General features: G+C 36.5%; 1 long non-coding RNA gene across 3 annotated transcripts in view; it reads right to left on the reverse strand.

Annotated features, from left to right (window-relative positions):
• The window catches only part of LOC134527986 (uncharacterized), a 286,580-nt gene that overhangs the window by 262,372 nt on the left and 2,930 nt on the right, over window positions 1-21,278 (reverse strand). Inside the window, exon 2 of one of the 3 annotated variants that reach the window (XR_010074331.1) lies at window positions 16,263-16,338. The exons of the other annotated variants lie outside the window; for them this stretch is intronic. This is a non-coding gene — a long non-coding RNA (uncharacterized LOC134527986). The remainder of the gene's footprint in view (window positions 1-16,262; window positions 16,339-21,278) is intronic. 3 annotated transcript variants of the gene reach the window in all.

Below are 21,278 nucleotides of genomic sequence, written 5' to 3' on the forward strand. Positions count from 1 at the left end.
GTTTTAGTTCGGTATAATAACCAGCAGTTCACGTTTCACGCAACGCACTGCAAAATGATTCGCGCATCACCTGTCAGTCGACATTTTGACTCACATGCCGAGACAACCTGAAATCATGTTTTAAGAAGAAAACATACACTGTATCTAAGCTGCTACCACTAACGTGTATGCCACATCCCAACAACCACAATTACATGCCTACCTAACTCCCGTTCTTCACAAAGGCAACTATTTTAACACATATGAAAAAGGGGGAGGGATTCGGAATTTAAAAGAACCAACTGAGTTCTGAACTCACAAACACTGTTGTTGGACAATATTTCTCATCGGCGATACATGACATCACCAATGAAACAACCTTGAGGACTGCTTCCCTGGAAAACAACTACCACTTATTTCTTAAGGTATACTCTGCAGTTCTTCGGACCAGCGAAGGGACTGTGGTGTGGTGAACAGGAATACGGCTCGGTACAAAAAAATGTCCATAAAGGTGGGATCGACCCTACCCAAATGGTACCTATGAACAAACTTTGGTGAGCTGTGGGAAGGTGAGTGGGTCTTACGTCAACACCTGTGGTTTGTAAGGAGTGCAATCTACCTCTGGTTAAGAGATTCAGCTGTCTTGGCTTCACCCTCCAATTGATGGGGATGTAATCATGTACTACAATGAACTGGAATGAACTGGCAACGTCCCAGGTGTACCTTTAGCCAACTAGATACTGGAGCCGAGATCTGCGCGCTCAACTGAAATTTGCGGTTGACAGACCAACATCATGCCATGCATTATTCTTAAAAGAATAAAATTAATTTACATGATGCCAGGTTGATTATTAATTTTAAAAAAACAGCAGATTATCTATTGAAATTGTATGTTTATTGAGAGAAATGAGGCGAAAACTGAGAACAGAACCCATATGAACAGCCAGAGACTGCTAAAAACTTCAAGTGCTTAGCTGGAAAAATTCAATGAAGATGTTCTGACGAATATAGCCAAAGAAGTCTTCACCATGAGAAGGGTTTGTCACAAGCAATTTCAACTTGAAGACGAAGAAGAAACTAGCGAAGTGTAAGGTATGGAGAGTTGCATGGTACCGAGATGACATCCACATGTCATCCACAAGAATATATATATATATAATACATACACACATATGGGAAGAATTACATAAGTCAAGGAAGAATACAGAATATCAAGTAACAAAAATATATAAGTAAAACTGACTTTGCAAAGAAAAATGACTACAGTTTTAAGCGGCGCATGTCATTGACATATTTTCGTCGTCTCTTGTTTTAGGTTCAGCTCTCTGTACCCTATACCAGCAGTTGTATGGTAGAGTCGTCTAATAGCCAGAACATTATGCGGATGCTATAGCACATTATACAGTTTAAGAGTAAATACTACTTCAAACAGTAAGGGTATTCAGCACAAATACTACCATATTTCACTGACTTTTTCCTGACTTCTCCAGGTCTTTAATTATATTTCAATGATTAAAACATGTAATATTTCCATAGAAAAAACAGTATACATGTTTACGCTACTTCCTAAATCTGCCACAGTCACAACACACTTCGGATTCTTCAATTATTCAATTTCGTGACAACACTGTTAGACTCTTACCAAAAATCAAAAATTCTGGAATCTATGCACAAATTAATGAAACTTTCATCACAATACTCTGAGGCACCATCACAGATGTAACTCAACCTTATGTCCAAAAAATACAACTCTGCTCAAAACTATTTGACACACCAACACTGCAAAAAAGATTCTGAAGCTCGTGTGTTTTCCCTGTTTTTCCTCCCCCAAACAAATTATTTTCAACCACAGTAAGTTGCAATCAGAAAGGCTTGGGAATAAATGGGGGAGGAGCGGGGGCCTTCAAACTCCCCCCCCCCCCAAATGCCTCCCTCAATTCTCCTTGTATTAACCTGAGCCTGCTACGATGATGATATTGAATTATTCACTTTATTTTTAATGCCTAACAGGTGGTTAAAATAAGTGAAATGCTGATGTATAAAAAGTACTTGAATTTGCAGATGCTGACCGACAACTCGACAGCATTGTCTAGGAATACCCAAGGGAAAAATCACTGCTAAAGAAAATCCACCCAGTTTTACGCTAGAGGAAGAGCCATTATGGATGGAATGAGGCTCAAAGAAATTTTTACAAGGTACAGAATATAACCAACTAGGACGTATCGTTCCGGCCAATATGAAGATTCAGTTCAGATTAATGAACCGCGAAATAGCAGCGATCGGTTGAATTTGTTGGTGAGAACAGGAATTTACCAAGAAAACTCGGGGCCCGCCTATCTGCGCACACATATGGTGTGCAGAGCTTCAGAAGAAATCGCGTGATTTCAAAACTGATCAAGATATCGAGTGGTATCTGCTTACGAAAATCGTTTAAGAATATGTTGATGGCGGATGAATAGTTCTCTTTTCGTATTTCGTTTTTGAACTGTATTTTTATAAGAGTAAAAATGACTAAAACGTGTGTTTTTAGAATAATTTTATGCATGAAACTCCCGGTGGATATTCTCGAAAGCATTCAAGAAACTAGCAAATACACATTTATCTTAAATTCTCCTCCATAAAATTTCATAGTTACCGCTGAGTTCTTATAGTACCCCTATGCACTACGAGAGACTGCATGCCATTTCAGCGCCCTGCGCTTCAGGTGGGTATCCAATATGTTGCAAAGGACGTAATGTAGTCCCGTTGTGTAACCAAATTGCGCATGTGTGGACGGGACTCATTGCAGCGTTGTGTGTCAAAAGTTGACACGAATATACACAACGGGCTCGATCCATCATTTGTCGTTCTTTCCCTGTCACATCAAAGGAAGTCACTGCTCGACGAAAAAACCAGTGTGGACGGGTGGCGTGTCATTCTTCTTCATTATTCGGTCCAATTGAACACAGAAAAAAAATTTGAATTCCGTCGGATGCATTCTCGTAAAGTTCTTGTTCAGTCCTCTCACTGCCTGAAACTTCAAATCAGCCAACAAACTCGAACCACCGTACAACTCCCTACTTGTACATACTTTTGACATTCACCATCGAGGTGACTTTCTCTTCTTTATTCTTTTAAGCGTGAGGTGTATAAAAATGAAGACGGCTGCTCCAAGTTAATCTGGGCTCATGGCTATTGATGAACTGCTTTTCTGGTGTATCTACGGGACGTAACAGTTGTTTTTGATACGAATACGCTGTAACGGATGAATGACATGGCGGGAATTCCGACATCGTTGCACTGTGTCGTGTCACAGGGTTATACGTAACGTAGACATGTAACGGATAACATGCAAAATACGGATACCCACCTTTAGAGGCAATACAGCGCTAGAAACAAGCGGTTCCAGAGTGTCGACGGCGAAACCGATAACGCGAGTGCTCTCTGCGGCGTTTAAAAAAAGGAACGGCACGCCAGTCGAGCTTGCAGCGAACGATTCCCGACTGCCTACCGTTACTCCGCGTGGGACCCGGCTAACGAGACCACTACGCCGCATTCGACATACTCGCTACAGCCCGCCCGCTCAGTCCGGACTCTGGCGGGCAGATCACACTGCGCAAGATCACCAGCTGCCCGTCGGCTACTCGTCGGCTGAAGAACTCTCGTGTGAGCTCAGCGAGTTGACTCTATCTCAGCGAGTTTCGTTTGCAGAGGACGAGTAAAATACACTCGTTAGCAAGAAGTTAATGAATGGATGAATAAAGCTAACGTCTCGTCGATATCGGGACCCGGGGGGAGGGGGAGGGGGGAAAATTAAAGGGTGAAAGTAACAGGAGTATTCCGAGAAAACCTATCATATAACGGCAATGTCCATCATTTTTCTAACTTGCAATAACGAACCCGGATCGCCTTAGTGAGAGGTTTACAATAAGTTTCGTGCGGGATTATACTTTATTTTTTTCTAAATGTTTTAATCGTTTTATTATTTGAATTTAAATGGTTGGTACAAAGTAGTTCAGTTTATGGCTACTTCACAATGACAGCAAAAACACTAAGATGTCAAGCATGTAGCGAGTAAAGTAGACCGGGCTCATTATTACTCGCTAGAACAAAGCTAACGGCGAGTTAACTGGTCACCGTGATTACACGTGGAGTTTGGTAGCAAAGAGATGATTCGCAAGCGATTAGTTGGCAAACTGTTAAAATCCAACTTACACGACTAGTCTCGTCACCAGCGAGGTCATTAGAAATGGACACAGTTTCCGGAAATAAAACCATGCCAAGGCCAGGGTAGTAACTTACCAGAACCCATACACATTTTCTTCCCTAATTCCCGAAAATTTGAAGTTGTGTTGCAAGTCTCCGTCTATAATTATCTAGCGATTAACGGGATGAAAGACGCACAAATAAAACATCATTATCCCAGGTGGCAGTTTTAGATCACCGCCCAATTAGTCCTGGGTAATTATGCATTTAGGGTTATTTATGAGTGCCCAGGGAATTAAATTCTTAGGCCTGTGTTATTTTTAATGTGAAACAATGTAGCCCCACAGATCATAACAAAATCGTACATGGGGGAGAGGGGAGGAGAGTTTTCAGTCTTAACCTAGTATTCTAAGATTATACCATTATTTTATTTAACGATGAAGGTCTCGATCATGAGAAAACATTGCTAATTTAGCAAAAGTAAAGTTATTTTTTTAATAATGAAAACAATAACCAAATAATTTAAAGGCAATCATAACGAATGTGTAATGCTGAGAATGTGATTCAGTCCTGATGAAAACTTCAATTTTTTTCCAATTTGATTCGCATTTCTACTGTTTACAGGTAACAAGGAATGGAGTTTGCATCCTAGCAACATAGCGATTAATTTGTGATCAAACTTTACTAATATATTCCAGTAAAAGTAATGTGACAAATGCAGGTGGTTATAAAATATAACAGCACTTTGTCATGTAGAGTTAAACTACAAAAATGTATTGAATATTCACTACTAAGTTGTACACTGCACCAAATTACAAATATAAAAAAGTAATATTTAAACAAAAGTGCCAGTTTTTCTGAATGCCAAAAGTAAAGACACAGATGTGCCGTTGATAGTTCTGGCAAATGTCGAGTCTATGACGGGCATGACGCGCAGAAGTCGAAGACCAGCCTGCTCGATCTCCAGTCCATGGTCTCGTCGTGGTGAACGTGCGCTACCTCGACGGAGACGAGACGGAACTGCATCTACCCGTCGCCGTGGTGGATGGCTGTTCGCGGTTGGTCTCGTCGAGACTGCTGTTTCGGTCCACTAACTGTCTGCCGTCTTCATTAGCTTTGTTTCCCCAAGCAACGCTCAGATACGTGGCATCCTTGGTCGCAGGGACGTGGGCGGCCCCACGGGAATCGGTCTGACATTACCCACCGTCCTCAATTGCCCTTTTTACACAATTTTTTTGGGGTCAAAGCATGTTCATCGACTTAACCGTGTCGTTGATGGAACTTAAGTGCCGTATCATTGTGGTTTAGCGCAACGAACAAGTGTCTCCTCCAACTACCTGTTCGTTCTACGCCGTACCCAGAAAAATAAAAACTAATTTGTATTCAAAGTTAGGGTACATTGTACTATTTAACAAATGCAGTTATTACCTCATTTATTTAGTCTTATTAACTTAGGATTTTAGAAAATGAACTCGCTTTATGAACACCAGTCGGTTATCATTCAGTTTGGAGCACATTTTAAACTAACATACTGAGAATTTAGAACATCAAATAAAGTAACGTAATATATAATTATCTTCTTATAATCAGTAGCACTGACTTTGAAACTGAAAAGTTCCAAGGTAGTTATACATACACTTAGTTGATTTCAATGAGAAATTATAAAGTTTAAACAATTGTGATTTCAAGCCTATTTACTCAAAATATATACAGAATGTTTCACAATTCGTGGTTCTTACGTTATAGTCCAGTCAACAAGAGGCAATGTAAGCACTTTTTACCAGCAGACCTGAAAACTTGATATAAAGGTAATTCGATTTCATTGAAAAATTAAAGATTAATTACTTTAATTTATTAAACATAATAAATACTAATTGGAACATAATTATCAATAAAGAATAATATTAAATTATTAAACAATAATTAATTAATTAAAATCAAAAATTTAATTAAATTCTAAGCGAGTCTAATATGTCCGAGTTCATTCGATTACAATTATAATTGTATATAAAAATTAAATATGTGAATATTGTACTAACCTAAACATAATATTTCAAAAAAACGTTTGTAATGTGTAGATGCAGCATACAAAACTCACACAGCACAAGACTTTCGCAAACCGAGATATATAACGTTAAAACGAATATTCTACTCCGAAGCGTCCTACCGCTCAATACACAATTCTACAAAAAAGAAAAAAAAATTGTAACAATTACGACGGTAATAACAATTTATATACGAAACGAACAGAATACGTTACAAGAATCCGGAGCGCCCCGTTTTTGATCGGTCACCTTGTTCATAGGACTATCACGTTTTTTTATTTATAATATTATTAATAATTTTAATTCTCAAATTAAAATTATGTACAGAATTGAATGCCCCGAATTGTAAAGTGAGAATTATAATTTTATGTATATAATTTTATTATAATTATAATTCTGTACATAATTTTAATTTCTGAACAAAATTTCGTGGAATTAAAATAATGCACTTAATTTAAATATTTAATATTTGAATTATGCACATAGTGAAAAATGGCAATGAATATTTTGTGTGGGCACAATACAAATTCCATGCGATATAAAATGTATTTCCATTAATTGAATAATTATTATAATTGTGGTATTTAAATTTAAATTTGGAATAGCACGCAGTCGTAATATAATTTTAATTCATCACATTTAAATTCCAATTATTTTGTGTCCCATCCCCCCCCCCCCCCCCGCAATAATTTTAACGACTTTGAAGCTGAAAAAAATGCATTAATGTTTTCTTATACCATTATAAAAATGAACTAAAATTATGTCGAGACAAAAAATCAATTCCAGGTTTTTAGTATCCTTTCCTGTATATTTTGAATTAATATTATGTATAGACATAAAATTCTTCTTTTGCAAATATGTATTCAATTGAATATACAATTAAATCTTTTATGAGGCAAAAAATCTGTAATTTAAAATTTTATAAAATGCATAATTTAATAGGAATAATATTTAAATTATAAATTTCATCTTAAAAAGCATACGTATCCGTTTTGATGTACAAATAACTTTTTGTGAGACAAAAAATGTATATCAATTAATTATAAAAATTAATTTTATGTCCAGACACAAAATTAATTAATTATTTTTACTCTCGACTGAAGAAAAGAGGTTTCGGAAACTATTTGTTTCTGTTAAAATGAAATATGTTTTTTTTTTTTGTTGTTCACTCTTGTTGACAATAAATAAGAAAACGAGGTGCCATAAGCATCAAGATTCGATTTAAAAACGGTGGGCTTATACGCCGATATATATGTGTTTATATATATATATATATATATATATATATATATATATATATATATATATATATATATATAGAACGCTCGACACTCGACGGCCAAAGACGAAAATTACTAACGCGTGAGAAAATAAAAAGAGAGGTCAAATGGTTCCGTCTCTCACTCTCACTCTCTAGTCATGACGGAGAGGCCCGAGAATAGCCGAAGACCCTTCATTTGTGTTTAGTTCACACGTACGCTCGCACGCACGCTAGCCCCACTTTTACAATTACGCTTTACTACTTTCTCTCCAATATTTCTCGCTCATGTTTGCAAATACGAAGATGAACCTTAAAAACTTTTTTTTTTTAAATGTATTTATTAATTCTCCACAACGTTTGTTTGAAACGTAACGTTTTTCGCTTAAACACCTAGATTTTGAGGAGAAAAAAACTTAGTCAAACCAATTATTAGCCCTTTTCTCCAAAAACTTCACGTCCGATTTAAAAAAAATAAATAAAAAAATAGCACCATTCAATTCAGCGTGTTCGAATTACCCTTATATCAAGTTTTCAGGTCTCCTGGTAAAAAGTGCTTACTTTGTTAGTTGATTGGCCTATTAGGTGCTAGTAGAACGCGACTAGACAGGCACAAGTTACCACACAATGCAAGCTAGGAATTCAATCGGTAAAGCGTGCGTTAGAGGGCGCTTTCCAGTGAACGATATAAACGACCAGTTGACAGCAACCAACGTCATTCGCGCTGTGTATCTCCAAGGAGACGGATGCGCACACTTATCAAGGGAAGGCCGCCATACAGCACATGCACGGGCTTAGCGAGGGAAGCACGGGCGTCACTGCCGGTGGCCGCAGTTCGTAGCAGTCGTTGCGACGTGTGTTTTGCGTAGTTGGAGGTGGTCGAATAAAGCAGTTTCCTTAAATTCATTAATAATTTCGTCGATATCCTGTTATTACGTCTCTTTTAGTTTAGTTTCAAATTACAGTACGTACCACGGGTTGAGTTCCAAGCATATATTGTATGTTGACATGTGCTCGTAGGTACATTTAGAAATTTAGAAATTAAACGAGTAGAACAATGAAATCTTGGCTTCCCGACTAGAGCCATGGCTTTGGGTTAATGACGTTCCACCGACACCCCGAAGATGCCTATTGAACGTATGGCCCAACGTCGGTTAGAGTAACCATTAAGACACGGCTACAGACCGGAAGCCAAGATTACACTGACAACCATGGCCACAAAATCCTACAGTCAGTTACTAGTACAGTACAGTACAGTACAGTACAGTACAGTACAGTACAGTACAGTACAGTACAGTACTAGTACAGTACAGTCTTAAGCAGAACAATGTTTAATGTTAAGATAAGTTAATGAGCTGATAGGTATCAAATATCCACCATGTTAAAAGTCTTGATTTTTTTTTTAATTGCCGATTTCCATGAAGAAATATTTCCAAAACGAGATTATAGGAAAAATTGTATGTGTTATTCAGCTGGGGAAACCCAAAAAAAAAAGAACTTCTAGTGAAGTACCACAATAAGTTCGGGTGAAACTTTTAATTATAATACCTATTTGCTTGAATTTTTAACAATTGCAAATAAGAAGTAGCATGCCTTTGCGGACAATGTTTTTCTAACAAACACGAAATGCAATGCTTGCACAGCAAAATATCATTAGAAGAAATTGACTTAAATACGAAAATAATAACAATAATAATGGCACGAAAATTATGTAACCCAACACGACTGGTGAAACCTAGTTCCAAAACAAAAAATGTTAAATTAAGGGCGACGCAACTAGTTCAAAAAATAAAGGTTAAAAATTTGTATACAGCAGAATTTTTGCACAGTGGTAAAGTAGACGAAGTTGCTAAATATATAAATTTTACTGCTGTAGACTTTGTGCGTATCACCGAAAACGTGCAGTTAAGACCTATATGACTCACAACAGTCCATTAAAATGCTTCCCACAGTTTTTAACGTAGACCCTCCATAAATCCACTAAAACAATCTAGAAACGCTAGTATACATATTTATTTTGAAAAATGATACAATGTTAACATTAATGATAAGATATAAATCAAATAAATTATGAAATAAGTTTTTATCTCAGTAAAGGTAATAAAAAAACACGATTAACATAAAAATACAGGGTCTGACGTAATAATCACTCGAACAAAAAATATTGCATGTTTCTTAAGCTTTAAAGTGACTTATTTTTTAAAAGGTTAGCGTAATCAATTGGAGCGCTAGCGTGTTACGAGCTCAGCAGTGTTGTGTCGTACTGCGGCACTGCTACAGTCGCAAGGGATGGGGTGACCTTCGCTCCCACGAAATCGAGGTTTTTTTAATTTCTGGAAAATTAAAAACAATGGTATTATTAACGTTTTATAGTAACATGTGAAAGTTTAATCCTGCAAACCTTGTGCGCCACACAGAAAATGTGCAGTATGTCCTAATAATAATTTATTGCAATACTCTACAAATATGCACTCTGTAAATACAATTTCCATAGTAGACTCTCAGTATGGAAACCAAAATAATCTCGAAACATTACTCTTTACTATAATATCAAAGAAATTAAATACTTTAAATATCCTATCATTGCAATGCAAATTTAAATCAATCAAATTAGGATATTTTTTTTTCAAATTTACGGAAATAAAAATATAAATTACATAAACATGAAGGGCCCGACGTAAGAATCACTTAAGTCTACAATAATCTTTTCGACTGCTAGAGCGGTCGGAGCGTCGCAGTGTGCCAGGCTACAAACGTTTGTGTTGGGGCGTTTTAATCCCAGGAAACAAAGATACGACTAAATAGGTGACAAAAAAAATCGCTAATTTAGTACTGTAAGTTGATGCAAAAGCTGGTTTTATTTTTATCATTTTACACCAGAATAACAATGTTTCCTTATAATAAAATGTTTTGTTATCTAAACGTCCACGTAGCCTGGGTAAATTACAAACCGACAATGTTACTTAAGTGATAGTATGAGTCAATCACTTTCAGATTTTATGCAGCTATTTATTGCACTTCAGTGATAGTATGACCAACTTTCAGATTATATGCAGCTAGCACAGACCACGACGTGACAGTAGTGATGTCCCCTATGCTTGCTGATGCAGGATGATTCCGGATGGTTTGCCATTGCCTTCTGCGGGTTGGGGGTGAGATGGTCTTCACAAACAGACAGTCCTGAACCCACAGAGAAGGTGTGAAAAATCCACTCCCCAGCCGGATATCGAAGCAGAACCCTTTCGTCCATCAGCAAGACACGCTAGCCACTACACAAAGTGGCTGATATGTTCATTAGTGTTGGTATTAATTTAAACAGTTAGTTTTTAACATATGGTTTTTAGATTTCAATTTAACTATTTTTTCTTGGTAATTTACATGCTGAAAACCTACTTTTGTATGATACCATGCCTCATCCGCAAAGCGACATCATATGTTCGATCCCTCGAGTATATGAAACATCGTTAGAGATTACGTTTTCCCGTACAGATACCAGTCAAATTCAAAATAAATGCTTAAATCGTGCTTGATGAGAAGGAAAGCCCACCTCAGTTTTTATTTTACAGATATTTTACAGTATTCATGTTGACAAATTCTAATAAAAAAAAATCACTGCAATTTTATGGAGCCATACCAGAAATACTTCATAAGAGAAAAGTGATAAAAATATATTTTCTAACTTGTTAATTTAACTCAAATATTCTAAATCGAAAAAAGTAACATTATTGCAGCATCCCCTAAACAAAATAAACACACCAACTTGTGAGCTTGGCCATGAAGTCGCGTGTAACGCACGTCTCGCAGGCTGGCTGCGACCGGAGCTCCGCCAGGACTACACACTCCGGCGCCCAGGCTGCTCTAGCGTTACAACTAACTGCGCTAGACTCTTTGTAACTATACCACCTTGAAGCTTAACAAATAAGCAGAAACTTTTATCCGGATGAGTTTCACGTAGGGCCCCTCCATTTGAAAGAAAATCATGATTTTATTTCCGTGTCTGATTAAAAAAACAATCAACAAACAATACATTTATTGGTTTTTATTTCGTCTTTAATATTCAACTCTGAAATATTTTCTTACGTTGTTGTGTAGGATAACTGGTATAGATTATTTGGATAGTTTTGCTGAGAGTCTACGGTAGAAACAGCGATTATGAGAAACATTTTAATGATTGGTTATAAGACGCTGTCAAAAAGAACTTTACTGCATGTTTTCGGTACGGCGCATAAGGTACTCGGTGGTAAACTTTTGGTATGCTATTAAGCATAGTCAACTCTAAAACTGTGCACAAATTCAGCTTTGGACAAACGTCTCACAGGTTCGGGCCTCTTTTGGGGTTTGTCTTCTGGGCTAAACTGCGGGTCCAAGAGAACGGCGGTTTTTTCCTTGCGGTGCAGTGCTTGTTTAAGGTGCGGGGGGGGGGGGGGGAGGAGGAGGGGAGGGGGTAACCGCACTCCGCGCGCCCCGACAGCTGCCCGGCAATCACGACGGCGAGGCGGGAAGACAAAAGAGGTCGCGCAGATCCCGGCGATAGCAGGGCGAGCGCACTCGACGAGCGCACAACAAGTCGTTGGAGCCGCTGTCAGGTCCTCAAAGACACGACGGCAATGATCCAGGAGGGAATTAAGAAAAAGGGAGAGGGGGTGAGCCAGCCCCGGAGGCGGTCGTGAATGCCGCGAGGGTAAACAAACAATAAACGCCCGCGGCGCGGCGGAGTCGAAAAGCGAGCCGACCTTGGCTAGATGCACCCCCTCCCCCCCGGGCCAATGGGTCCAGGCCTTATACCTTCTCACCGTCCACGCACAAGCCGGCTAAGAGACTGTGTAATCTGCATGATTATTTCATATCCAGTAATTTATACAATATAATTTATAATTCACATTATAATCTAGATCAATGATGGCCAAATCCGGCCCGCTTAAATATTTTTTCTACAAATAAATATTATTGAGTAAACTTAAGTCGTGGACCAGTCGTATAGCGTGAATGTAGAATAAAGTTGTCAGCGACAGGGTTTGGAAGCCAGAGTATTCTCACAGATACGCTCAAAAATATTTATTGGCTATTAATGTAATTGATATATTTTCCATTAATAATTATATTTATGTTCATAAGGTTTTTCTTGTAATTTATATTTTAAAAAATTTGGTTTTCTTTTACTTTATCACAAGCCACAGTTGTATTTTATTAGTCTCTGTACGGAGCATAAAGATATTTTTTTTGTAAAAACGCAATAATAATTAATACATATATGGCCCTCGTATTAGTTTTAAGAATAATACTACTCACCAAAATAAATATTCCTTATCAAAACCCATATCATTCTCCAAAAAAAAAAAATGTTCGTTGCCACACTCAAACACGCTTTAAAAAAAACTCACACACAACCTTAATATATGGCGGCCACAATAGTTATTATGAATTAATAAATAAGGGTTTCACATATTCTACAACGTGGTCATTAAGAGAAGGTAGCACACAACTAAACGATGATCAGAGATTAAATCTGTAATGGAGTCCTATGTCCCACCACTGAGCCAACTCGCTCCATCTGTCGACACGGAGGTCACATGCGACAGACGAATGGGAAACGGGGTGATTTGGGAAGGTAGGGAACTACGTCAGCGTCTGCCAAACCCAAAAGTTAAAAAAAAAAAAAAAAAAAAAAAAAAAACTGTTTCGACCTGCTGGGATCAAACCCGGATCGCCTCGAATGGATGTGAGTATACTATGATCACTCGACCACCACGGCATCTCACACAAATGCGTGCTTTCATGTAGGCCTACATAGACTATTACGGGAAGTAGAATGTTCAAAAAGCCATCAACTGAAATAAGTTTCCTTTTCAATTAGGGCCTACGTGTTTTAAATTAAATATTGGTAACATGTAAGTAAACAGCTATTCGTGAACTACAGTTCAATACACTACACTAGGATCACGATCACACCAATTTTGAAAAGTGGAGGGAGGATAATGTAAGTAATTTTAAAGCAGGACTTCCACAAGTGTCTAACTGAAAAAGAACCAATTAAAATGCATTGTTTTCAAATAAACTTGTGAAATAAATTACTGCCCATAGTAACAAATTAATGCACAGGTGCACTACACAGAACAATATTTAATATAACTGGAAAAATAATTCTTTATAAACTTATCTTTAAAATATTTCTTATAACACTACAAACGAACAATACGAACACTATATGAACAATATGAATTTTACAACAACATGTTGTAAAACATAAAACCAATGCTTGAACAAAAAATTACATAAGTATTTTCGTTTATAACAAACAAGGATATGCAGCAACATTATTTTTTTCTCAAGTGCACTGTAAGATGTACAAAATTTTACTTAATGTTTTACCAAATTTTTGACAGCAAAGTTTTAATTTTTTTTTAATTTAAACATTTTCTAAATGTATAACTTTGTGGCCCACATACTGTTCGGCTTTTACTGAGCTAATTCTTTAACGTCTTAGTTAAATACAAATAGTTAAAATGTTGAAATTCTATTTTTGTTCCAGGTTTAAGAAACATGCTCTTGAGCAACATCTGTGCTCTATGCATGTTGTTTTTTTCTCTGTAGTTTGGAATAAGTTCGTTATAGAATGTGTCTAGTGTGAAGCTTGATACAACAAATGTTAGATGTTTTTTTGTTAATAATGGGCGTATTATTGCACATTAAATTTTCTAAACAATTTCAGCGCTTCGCGGGACCGGCTCATTAACATTAGCCAATAAATCCCACGTTATCTTAGATCCACTAAAACGTGAACCAACTGACTGTGCATTTGAAAAACCTTCACCGGTTCTTCTTCCCATCGGCTGCGCATCCTTAAACCCAATATTAAAACGAATATGCTGCATGCGTCGATCGCTTGAAACTATGACAGTGTTATCCCTACAGATATGTTATTAATATGTTACCAATGCTTCAAGTAAGTGCGTTAAAAAATTTATTTCAATTGACACACCTGTTAATTAATGTCAATCTACAAACAAACTTAAGCTTAGGCCTACACCATAAAAAATATATTAAAAAAATCTAAATTTTAATTATACTAATTTAACTGCTATATTGAGTTTTTCAATTGTTTTGAACTAATTTTAACTTAGATCTATTATCACGACAAAAATAAATATTTTTAAAATATTTTTTTTTTGCGTTATTATATAGTGTAATTGTTAGCACGCACGTTGTACCACAAAATAATGTTGTAGGACATGTGGTTTGTCGATACGGAATATTAAATCTTTACTGCAAGCTGTTGCTAATCATTCAAAAACAGTTAGAAAGCGAGGAATATTATTAGTAATGCTTAACGCGCTATAATGTCAAGATGAAAGACACCTTACATACCTCTATAAGTATCGAAGACACGAGTCTTGGTCGCTCTATCATGTAAACACTATGACGTTCCGATTAAGCCTCACGACGGTGGACAGAATAACCGTTAGTATGTGTTCGCAACACTATACAACGAATCAACCAGTTCATTTTGTAGTAACTCCAATTTCCAAATATTCCTTTGGGCCACTTTAGCACTTAGCACCGCCGCCACACTACAAAGGCCAATCATAATATGGTCCATTGCTCAGACTCACAGCTCTTCTTTTTTTCTTTCTTTGATTTTATTGTGCCGATTATTTATTCTTATTCAAGTGTGGTTTGGAAATCTTTTTTTTTCCCATGCCCTGCTCCCATACACCTTTAATTTTTTTCTTATTATTTTGGCGGGGGCATCTTTTGTCCGACAGCAGTGGAGCGGGGAACGGCCTGTCATTAGGGAGCTCGTTCGGCCCGAGCTATACGAGCCAAGGGGCGCACCGAGCAACATTGTGGCTCGCGTCCACCCAAGAGACTCGCCCCTGACGTGCCCCCCCCCCCCCCCCCAAACCACAAACCCAGCACATGCTCCAACACCGATGTCAATCACCGGGATCGTCCACTGACCAATGGGCTGGAAGGTCGGCTCACTTCTCCGCTCCCCGCTAGCGCGAATCATTGCCTTTTTACGTAATTACTTTTGTCTACGGGCTGAAACAAACCATGTTTCATTGTGTAAGAATTACATAATATGATTTAAAATCTTTTCTTTCACACACGGCATTGCTGGTTTCATTGATAAACTGCGCGTTTTTAGTAATGGTGAAAGGCTATCCTTTCATTTAAAAGGTTAATAAAAGCTTTTGCTGTTATTTTACGAGCATTTTGCTGCTATACATAGGTATACAACGTATAGTAATACAGTGGCGGCTCCAGGGCAGGGCAGGCCGGGCAACCGCCCCAGGCCCTGCGCCACGCGGCGTTTTTCATTTTCATTTTTATTTATGTATGTTAAAAATATCAACATTACTGGAAAAATGACAATTAATTTTTTTACTATATTGTAACTTGATGTGCTGACCAATATAGATTTCGATTCATGATTCCATTCTTAGAAAATCTTTCAAATATTTTACTGCCACGTATAATGATGTGATTATACTGGAAATTTGATCTTAAGAATTTATAAAACAAACCCGTGGATACTTTATCAGGAAAGAATATCAGAATATCCTAAGATAAATGATCAAAACCATAGTCGAAATTTAAGTTGTTAAATTTCATTTAAGTAAAATTGAATTTAAGTTAAGTTTAATTTAATTTGTTTGTAAGAGTAAATTTTTCAAAATTTCCGGGGGAGAGCTTCCAAAAAAGGGAATAGACCCTGAAAGTCTAGGGCCACTACTGTTAAAGACAAATGAATGACAAGTGGTCACTTGAAGCTTTTACCAACACCCACTCACCTGCTGTACAATAAATACTGTATGCCTACAAACGTCTTCACGTTATGCGACCACAGTACCAAACGCTTGGTTGGATCTGCGAACAAAACAAAATTTTATGTTTTTTTTTTTTAAATAATCAATGATACCCTTAGGAGGAAATAACTGCATGCTAGCAAAGACATTGTGGTATAAAATTTGTAGCGAAAAGCTCTCGGCATAGGTAATTTTGACAACAGGCGCTTTCTTTTCATTGGTGTAGGAATGATTTCGGAAAAGGGCGGGGAGAGGGGAAACCCCTCCCTCCTCAAATTATTAATCTTGACATGGTGCGGAATGCCTAGTGATGAACCGAAAGATATTTACTAATTTAAAAGAGATCTGAATAAAGTATAGCTATACAACCATCAATAAATTAAACATCACAATACCGTGAATGCGAAGTTAGGGCTTTATACAAGAGGAAACCATATTTGTGAAGAAATCTCAAAACAATAGCTACTATTATTCCAATAAAATTAACTGTAATTTATAAATGTGTTTAATACACTATAAACTTGACCGTCAAACTTTCTAAGGGTGTATCCTTCATTGGCTGATCAAAGTTCACTTGCTAATAATTATCTTCTGACCCTGAAAACCGCTCAACCGACGCCAAATTCACAATTATGAACCTAAACTAAATTTGGCAAGAGAATTCAAACAAGGTTCACTATTATCAGAATCCCCGTTTGTGTCCATCGCCGGGGCTACTTTAGAAATTCCTGTCCTCGTTAACAGAAGCTAGGACGCCAAATTACTACACGAATGCTTTGTGCTCGAGTCCTGATAAAGGTGTTAAGTTGGAGTCACAATGCCACGACAGACACGCACACGACACGACACGACAAACCCGACACGCTCAGTAGCCAATGAAGTACAAGGTTGCTGTGACGTCAACACTTCGAAATACGCGCCCCGACGGCCCACAAGAAGTAGATTCTATTTCTAATTTCTACGTGTCATGCCGCTCGACGGAAAGCTAAATGGAAACCTTACAAAACTAAAATTTATAATATTTACCTACTTGGTAAATCTTTATGCTGAAAAACAAAAATAAAAAATTTCGTGTGGGTACAATTTCATATATTTTGTGTTCATTTTACTGTTTATGCAAAAGAATATCATTGTGGTTATGGTCAACATTATTCTACATTTAACGAAGATTGTAATTTATTATTTACATAGTTAACAGCAGAATTTATTTTTCTGTCCGTCCCTTATTAACAAACACACATACACACGTATAAATTTATATATATATATATATATATATATATAGAGAGAGAGAGAGAGAGAGCGAGAGAGAGAGAGAGAGAGAGCGAGATAGAGAGAGAGAGAGAGAGAGTTCTTCAATCCTTATATCTAAAATATACTTATCTCACTTCGAGTCAGAGACGACTAAATGTTATGTTTTTATGCACTTCAACTGTCAACAGGTAATAAAAGCTTTCTACAGGCCTACACTATTTTGTAGATTTCAAAGAAATACTACCTATTGTAGCTGTTAACGTGGTGCGACTTCCGGAAAATTTTTATATAGTTTTTCGTTTCATGGTCCATAGACCCCAAAACCATCGTCAAGTGAAAATTTATACACACATGCATTATATATACATACATATACACTAGCTGACCCGACAGACGTTGTCCTGTCGTTCAATTCAAACTGGAATATTATACTAATAGAAATGATTTCTATTGTTGTATATTTCTATACTGTATATTGTATATGTTTGTAATTTTTTATTATCTCTATAACATATTGTTTATTGTAATGCTTGTTGATACACAACATTGTTAGTTTTATTTCCTGGCGCGTAAATAAATAATGCTGATGGTTTTCCGACACGGGAACAGGCGACATACAGTTGGCCATGCGAAAAACATGGATTTTCAAGATTAATGCCACAAACACTTAACGACTGCCCTTAGGATTTATTAATTGACATCGCAAATGCAAGCCGCACTGGAAATTGTAACCGTTTAAAGTCGAATGGCATGTCGTTCGGAATCATAGGGATGCGTGGAATCAAAACGTCTTCGCCTTTATACTCCCCTTTTAAAATTGTGGCTTCGATGATGTTGTTCATTAATATCTTCACCGCAACCCGAGTGCCATTACAAAGACGTGGCTGGTTTATGTTTCGTAACATTATGATTACCGATCCGATTTTTAGTTGCAGATTATGAGGTGGTAATCCGGGCAATTCTAGGGAATTTAAAAATTCTGTTGGATAGTTGACATCATCATCTTGGTTAGTAACGGAACTAACCGATTTGTGTGTCATCAATTCGCCAGCTATCTTAATTTGAATTTGAAAATTCATTTCGTTGACATCAACGTTTTTTGCAGCCAATATAACACGTTCACCTAACCAAACATGATTTTTGTAATTTTCAGCAATGTTTGGGAAAACCATCTCGATGAGTTCGATCTTTGATTCAGTAAGGTGACAAAAATTTGCAGGGAATGTAATGTATCCAGACGATGTGTCAACAGGAATTTTGCCATTATCAATATCGAGCAATTGTTTGGAAAATACTTCACCAGATTCGTCATTTTGCAATACGACTCGCATATTCATATTTAATTTTAGTGTCTTGACGTATTTCCATAAAATGGACGACTTCAAACATGCATTAAGTTCGTCGACTGGCGTTGATCGAGGCATTACTGGCAATGTTTGTCGAAAATCGCCTGCCAATAGAATCATCGCTCCACCAAACCGGTTTTGGTTGTTTGGAGGCATTAGTCCGCACAATGAAAGATTTACCAAAGATTTTTTGTATGCCATCGTGCATTCATCCCAAACGATTGATCTGCTTTGCTGCAACACTTTGGTCATAGCAAAATTCCTCGAAAGGTTGCAAGTTGGAGTTTCATTAACTTGCATGTTCAACGGCTATTTGAGTGCTGAATGGGCTGTTCGACCGCCTTCCAAAGAGCAAAGAGTATATAACGCTGGGGCTATGTTTACATTAAAAAAGTTTATAATAAAGGTAGTCGTTAAGTTTTCTGCACAATTTTCTTAATTTTTTTTAACGTAAGAACCTTCTACGAAGTATTCGAAAAATTAAAAAAAAAAAATTGAATGAAATCGGTAAAGCCGTTCTCAAGTTATAGCATGACCAGGAGAAATAGGGGTTTATATATATATATATATATATATATATATATATAGGACCTATAACTATCACAATATTTCTTAAATCACTTCCAAACTTATACATAAAATCTAGTATTGGAAAATTTTGGTCAAGTTCGTTAATGGGCAATATCCAACCAAAGGCATAGAAATGAGGAAGGTTAAAAAATACATATTTCTAACAACAATAATATGGAAAATATCACATCCGTATGAACGTTTTATGACTCGTATGCGTAATGCCAAAATCTTTGTCTGATAAAGTTTTTCATAACGACCAACCGTAACTGCAAGTGGTTGAAAAAACAAGGGTTGGCGGGAAAAAAATCACAACTTCCTTCGTAGGCTAAAAATCTAAATCTTACAGATTGTGTATTAATCTTATAATTTTTATCTAAAACTTTTGTCTGAAACATTTTTGATTAGACTAACCATTGCGGCAAGGAGTTGAAAGTTAAAAAAATAGGAGGTAGAATTATATATATATATTTATAAATATATATATATATTAAATCCCTTAGTAGGTACACTATCAAATCTGTTCAAAATGTTTGTGAATCTTATACATTTTACCTAAAACTTTTGTCTGAAACAATTTTTGATAGACGAACCATTGTTGCAGAGGGTTGAAAAAATAAATATTTTTTCATAATTTTGTACCATGATAACAGTTAAATCCATTCTGTTTTAAAGTAAAACTTTAAAATATTACCTACAACTTTCGCCTAAAATCATTTTTTTATACCACGAACCATTACTACAAAGGGTAGAATAAACAAGTATTGGAGGACAAAAAAAATCATAGCTCACTTCGAAGGCACAACATCGAATTCGTACAGATTGTGTATTTATCTTATAATTTTTATCTAAAATTTTTGTCTAAAATAATTTTCGATTAGATGAACTATTCCTGCGAGATGTTAAAAAAATGAGGGATAGAATTTAAAAAAAAATTAATAACTCCCTTTGTAAGTGCACTATCAAATCCGTTAAAACCGTTTTAAATTTTATAATTTTTACCTAAGACATTTGTATAAAACAATTTTTTGATAATATAAACCATTACTGCAAGGAGTAGAAATAACCCGATAGAAAAACAAAATATCATTACCTTTTTGAACACACAATTATGTACATTATAATTTATTGTAAATCGTCTATACTTTATCTAAAATCTTTGGCTGGAGCAATTTTTGATAAAACGAACTATTGCCATAAAAACAGAGTTTGAAATAAAAAAAACACTGAACATATAGGATGTTATGTCGGCTACATTAAGTTTTTAAAATGTTCCTGGAGTTTATAGAAGATTCTAAAATATTTTCAAAAAAGTAGGTACTTCGAAACCTACCTACGCCTGTATTCATTTTATGGACATGTGGAATGGGAAGTTCTTCCACCAGCCACATTGTGTTAATATTGTCGTGGCATTGTGACCCTGCGCTACTATCATCTATCATGCTGGGACGATGTACGATGACTGATCGGATTTGCCGTGTCGTGTCCGTCGCGGCATTCTGAATCCAGCTTTACTCTCTCTCTCTCTCTCTCTCTCTCTCTCTCTCTCTCTCTCTCTCACACACACACATACATATATATATATATATAATCAGGTAGCTAGTGATAGGTGCAAAACTCGCACGACAGATCACATCTGTAAAAATAATGAATAACTGATTAATAATTAATTCTGACCGATGATAATTATGACAACGTTCAGACATGACTCCATTATTTTTGAGTTTTTGTTGCCATAAAATATATTTCCGAACGAACACGTTTACAACCTAACACACTTCAATATTTCCTTTGATTGAGCCAAATCAGATACACGAAAAACTATATTACT

This window comes from Bacillus rossius, chromosome 1 (assembly GCF_032445375.1).
Source record: "Bacillus rossius redtenbacheri isolate Brsri chromosome 1, Brsri_v3, whole genome shotgun sequence".
Lineage (NCBI taxonomy): Eukaryota > Metazoa > Arthropoda > Insecta > Phasmatodea > Bacillidae > Bacillus > Bacillus rossius.